Raw genomic sequence first — 5989 nt, 5'->3', positions numbered from 1 at the left:
ATAAATAAATAAATAAAAACTAATTATTAGTCCATGAGGACTTAAAATAATTTAAAACATGACTCATAAATAAAAATAAAAATCACTTTGCAGATACTGCTTTGAATTAATTGACTAAATAAAAGAAAAATTAATCAACTACGCAAATGCACACAGAATTAGGATTTAAAGGGTAAAAATGGTCCAACTCTTTCAATTACTCAAAATACCTTGGACAGTAATATGGAATAAAATCATCTATTAATCTCATTTTTCCTTGATGTAATTAATGAGACAAATGATTATCAAAAAGGGTTTTCTTGCCCCTTTGATTAATTTCAATAATAAAAGAAAATTCTTCGAGTATAATTAATTTCTACAAAACTAAAATTACCCTGGAGACTTCTTGATCAATTTAAAAAGGTGAGATATTATCCCAAATAATTTCATAAAAAATTACCTAGACCCTTTAGGGTACGCAACTGATTTTATTTACTATCCAAGGACTCTGAGTACTTAAAATAAATTACGGGAGGTCAAAAATTAGGTGTCAACAAACAGCTCCCCGACTAAACTATAGCAAACTAATAAAAGGCTTGAACAGAACCCGGACTGAACTATAGCAATATGTACAACACATGAAGAACATAAGCCAGACGACGGAACTTATTGTTTGGCCTCGAATGTCCTTCAATGACCCAAAATCAAAAGCGAAATCTTCTTTCGGAAAGCAATTGTAAAATCCCTTAAAGCAAACTGATAGAAGAAAGAAAGGACATATGATATCTACGATGTCCCTATCTTAAGATTCTCAAAATCAGAAACAAATAAGAACATGAATCAGTGTTTTAAAAGGCGGAGGCGTAAGGCGAGGCGTTTTACATATGCCTCGGCGAGGCGTAAGCTCCATGGGTATTTAATTTTTTGTATTTCATAAAATAATTTAATTACAATAAATATTTTTAAATAGGTAAAATTACATAAAAATAAAAGAAAATTGTAAATAAATGATATATATATATATATATATATATATATATATATATATATATATATATATATATATATATATATGTGTGTGTGTGTGTGTGTGTGTGTGTGTGTGTGCGCGCGCGCGCGCGCGCTCCTCACGAAAAGCTAATAAAAAACAATCCATTATACGCCACTTACAACTTGTAATTATATATAATATAACCTTACAAGTATAAAGCATACAATGAAATAAAAGTTGTTATGAAATGCAAATCAACTCTAACATTTTAACTTTCAAACAATGAAAAAATCATAATTTCTTAAAACAATATTACTATCATACTATTCATTTTATCTCCCTATAAACAACTTTATCAATATTATAATTGAAACGTAATTCCTTCATGAATAAAAATAAAATTACTTTTAAATAGAGAAATAATAAAATATGATAATTTTGATACATAGGAAAAAAGACTAATGACAAGTGAAAACTCACAATTCAGTTATGTATTTTTAAAAGAAATATTAAGTAATATTCACCCTCTCGATGTTCTCAAATAGTAATATGCAATACTACGACTTGTTATTTGAGTTATACCCAATCTTCTTATTTCGGTAAATGAAAAACTATTAAGTATCAATCATTTGTTAAAGAATTATGAAGGTCAACGATTTTAATTAAGGAATTTAACATATAATTGTGTAAGAACTATTAGACGAGCCCCCAGCGTTGGGCGTTAGGCGTGTTTAGGGCGTACAATCGGGCGCTTAGGGCGTAAGCCTCATAAGAACTAAGCCTCGCACGTGAGCCCTGGGGCGTTTTTCTAGTGCCCCGCCCCGGGGCGAGCCCCGAGACGAGTCCCAAAACTGCCTTTTAAAACACTGACATGAATTTAGGTATTTCTTTCCAATTTTGCATATCAGAATCAGATATAATTCCAGACATGCATGTACAAATGTAGCAACAAAGTATTCAAAACAATAGAAAATCCAAAATCAAACAAAAAGATGGACAAAACTTTCAAGGAAAAAGAAAGAAAGAAGAGAAAACTCACCAAACTTATCAAACACAATAGAGGCTAGAAGAATGACCAAGAGTCATATTCATTATGAAGTTCTAAACATCTACACGCAGATAAATTCTATGACTAATTTCAAACTCCCTAATAAGTCAAAGTTGAGGCTGCAGTTCTTCAAGTGCTTTGCACTGTGATGAAGCATTTACCTAGACACTCATTTTTTTAGAACTTAAATTTATAAAGGGGACATGCCTAACCATAAACTAATACATTCGTGTACCTTTCACTTTTTTCTTTTGGGAAGTTATCGGTCAATCAAACTCATTGAGAGCCAAAGTAGCGGTCATTCCTTTTATTATATACTATAAACATTGAAATAACAGCTAATAAGATATCACGGTCACTGATATCAAAATTAAAGTAAACGGAAAAAGTTATTTTTTATAAAGAAACTGGAAAGAATTTCTTATAGTTTACCAAGGAACTGCAAAGTTCATTCTTACCTTGCTTGCTTAATATGAGCTGCCCACATATCATTATAAAGTTCATTCTTACCTTAATTAGTATGAGCGTTCCACATATCACTATTAAGCCAACTAGGGCTGGGCATAAATACCGAAAACCGAACCGAACCGAACCGAAACTTCAACAAACCGAACCGAACCGAACTAGTTTGGTTCGGTGTTTGGTGTCCACCGTAAAAAAACCGAAACCGAAATAGCCGAACCGAAGTTTGATAAAACCGAACCGAAAAACCGAACGCGCACCGAAATTTAATACATTACCCAAAAAAATTAAAATAGTCGTGCCCATTAAGTTTAAAGCAAAAAAACCCAATTGTCATAAGTCCTCTTTTGCATTTGTATCCCTAATTTTCCACTTCAATTGAAAAAAATCAAATATCCTTAACAAAGAAAGGTAACTAGGATGACTCTTTAGGATTAATGTATGTTCTTTATGTGTTTTCTTAATTATTCTTACGGTATGTATATAACACCTAGTAATCCTATGTCATGATTATAGTTTTCTGTTCTTGTGTATCCTGTTTGTTTGATTTTGATTTTGATTTCAATTTATCAGTTTTATGTTTTATTGCTTTTGAGAATATGAACTAGTGTCAATGGAATCTCTTCTAATATTATATCAAAAAAACCGAATTGAAAAAACCGAAACCGAACCGAACTTTAAAAAACCGAAACCGAAAGAACCGAACCGAACTAGTTTGGTTCGGTGTTCGGTGTCCACCTTCAAAAAACCGAACCCGAAATAGCCAAACCGAAGTTTGATAAAACCGAACCACAAAACCGAACGCCCACCCCTAAAGCCAACCATGCATTCAAATGACAACATAATAGTATTGTCTCACACCCTAAGGGGAGAAAGGCAGTGCGAGAAACCAAAGTTACTGTTATTTACCATGTCTAAGTGCTAATACAAATGAACAATGTGAATACACAACTAAAATTCTTTCTCAATCTCATCCCAGCCTTGTAGGTGATGAAGGCAGTCAGCTTGTAGGGTCTGCTCACATGATCCTTATGGAGTGCCTCATTGAAAAAATTAAAAAGGCAAAACAATATTAAATTTCAAATGAAGGCTCCTTTATATTACTGAGATTATCCTAGAATTTGGGTGCATAATTTAATATACTTTCTTTATCTACCAAACAGCACTTTAAAAAACAGAACATGAAACTCCCTCCCCTGTTAAAAAGCTCTTATCCGATCACTTTTAAACCATTATATAACAACTACAATTTTCTGGCCAATGATCAATCATGTAAAATACAGCAGTATATTAAAGTTCCATAATTAAATTTTGTGTCACTGAAAAGAATATAGCATACTCTATCCCTCATATCATGAAGCTCGCTTCCTAGGTTGTAAGCCCAAATAACCGTTAGAGTCAAGTTATATGAATCATACTTAAATCTGCTAAAAATCCCAAAAATGAAAAGAGCCAACTAAACTTCAATATGGAACAAAATTAGCGTCAACTATATAAATCATCCATAACCATTCTCCTTTTGGCTCAATATTGTTTTGCTTATAAATCTCTTTCATTTTATTGCAAGTTAAGGGTTCTTTATCAAAGAGCCAAAATGGATGCATGTAACGTAAATCTTCTGAGGATCTCAGAATCAGCTAACAAAAATTATTATAGCAGATCCAAATAACCCCCCCAAAAGTGTGAAAAATCAACGTACTGTTTATGCCTATATTACTAATTTACTAAGATTTGCATTTTTTTTTTATGCTATAAGCTTTTGGTTATTGATTGCACATATACAATACCTCATTTAAAAAAGTAACATGAATGTGTCTACCAATTCTAGAAATGTATGTTGAGATTTAGATACGATGATAAAATGGTTAAGCTAGAAACTCGAAAATTACAATGCATATGTTTCAGGGAGAGAGAAGAACCTGCAAGGAACGGCTTTGGCAAGCTCTATCAGCAATCTGTTGTTCCTTAGTATTTTGAGGTCTACGTCATACCTAATTTATTTTGTAAACACAAAATTAAACAAATAGTAGGAAATGCTGTGACAGAAATATACATTTGAAACATACATAAATTTTTAACATAAGTATAATGGCTTCACTTGAGTATCAGAAGAGCTCTTTCGCTGCTCAAGTCAGATTGTGGCCAATTATGAGCATTGCATTTTCTTTACCAGAGCTATCTAGTAGAAATAAAGAATGTACCTTTTGAGATATTTTTTTTTATCATGACGATGTGCCTTTCGAATGGTTGCATAATACATCAGAATGTTCTGAACAATCCGCGAAAACAAAAGAACAATCTATTGTTAGTAGTATCAGGCATATCATCAACCACCTCGAGTGTGCAATGCTATAAGTACTGAGAGTCATTAAGTTGCATTTTCTGTCTATGGTAATATTGTTCGCTCTCTCTATGCACTCCCTCTGTTCTCTTCTTTCTTTCTTTTTGTTATCAAGACAAATACTTTTGTCTTTTTTAGCGTCAAGGAAAAGGGAGGAAGACCGAAAATGGCGACTCACTCAAACAATGAAGCAAATAGGTGATAATAAATTCGAAAAGCAAGCGGAAGAAATAACATTTACATCCATAAGAAATTAAAACTGCACTAAATTTGAACAATCAGCAAAAGAATATACCTCAAACAACCATTTTGAGTTGAACTCTTAATCACCGATGAAGAAACTACCGAGTCCATCTGAGCTTCAAAAGGAACTTGCGGAAATCAGAACAAAATTAGAAAAAGAACAGACGCAGTAGGTCAGGGCTAAGGGATCATTCAAACACATTTCACTAAAGAAGCAACGTAAAAATGGGACACATTGCTAGTAGGTATACCTGCGGCAGGACAGGTGCTCCCTATTTATAAACAAGTGGGACACATGGCAGCACAGTAAAACTTTTTAAAAAATGACCAAAATTCAGTCTGCAATCTCCATTGTACAATTTTTGTTCCTTTTGATATATATATATATAGAGAGAGAGAGAGAGAGTAGAAATTAGTACGCCATGTTGACTCGCAGTCTGTGGCAATCTAGTGACAAATTTCACAGCTATCTCGTTCTAGTTTTACCGTGACATAAATCACATAAATCAATAAGAAAGTTTTCACTATTTGCTTAAGCAACGACTGTAAAGGGAAGGTTTTATTGTCAACTACATGTGAATTTTGATCACTTCTTGAAGTGAGCAAATTGCGTGCAGATATTCATAGGGGCTTATAGTTTAATTGGTTGAAATTTATCGCTGACAATGGTGATATTCACGTATGTTCGAGCCCTAATAAACCTACCACCTCTTTCTTTTCACCTATACAATGTTGTCGAAGTACCCGTTTTTTGAAAAATCATGTAATGTATTATGTATATGAAGTTATTGGCCCATGATCCTTAGTGAAGAAGGTCCTAAAATATAGGAAATTACTTATTGGAAGTTAAAAGAGAAAATGGCCAAATGCACCCCAACGTATGACCGGATTATCAACTACACACCTTTACTATATGGGGTCCTGT

The 5989-nt window shown here is 33.1% G+C and overlaps 1 long non-coding RNA gene across 1 annotated transcript; it reads right to left on the bottom strand.

Annotated features, from left to right (window-relative positions):
* Positions 1 to 1146: 1146 nt before the first annotated feature.
* On the bottom strand, positions 1147 to 5778 carry LOC132063140 (uncharacterized). The gene is made up of 3 exons (XR_009416339.1): positions 4682 to 5778; positions 3290 to 4471; positions 1147 to 2557 (listed from the first exon to the last, which is right to left on the bottom strand). It is a non-coding gene; the product is annotated as an uncharacterized LOC132063140 (long non-coding RNA).
* Between the last annotated feature and the right edge of the window lie 211 nt (positions 5779 to 5989).

Source organism: Lycium ferocissimum, chromosome 7, assembly GCF_029784015.1.
Source record: "Lycium ferocissimum isolate CSIRO_LF1 chromosome 7, AGI_CSIRO_Lferr_CH_V1, whole genome shotgun sequence".
Classification (NCBI taxonomy): Eukaryota; Viridiplantae; Streptophyta; class Magnoliopsida; order Solanales; family Solanaceae; genus Lycium; species Lycium ferocissimum.
Note: the sequence above shows the minus strand (reverse complement) of the source record. Positions and strands in the feature narration are given on the sequence as shown.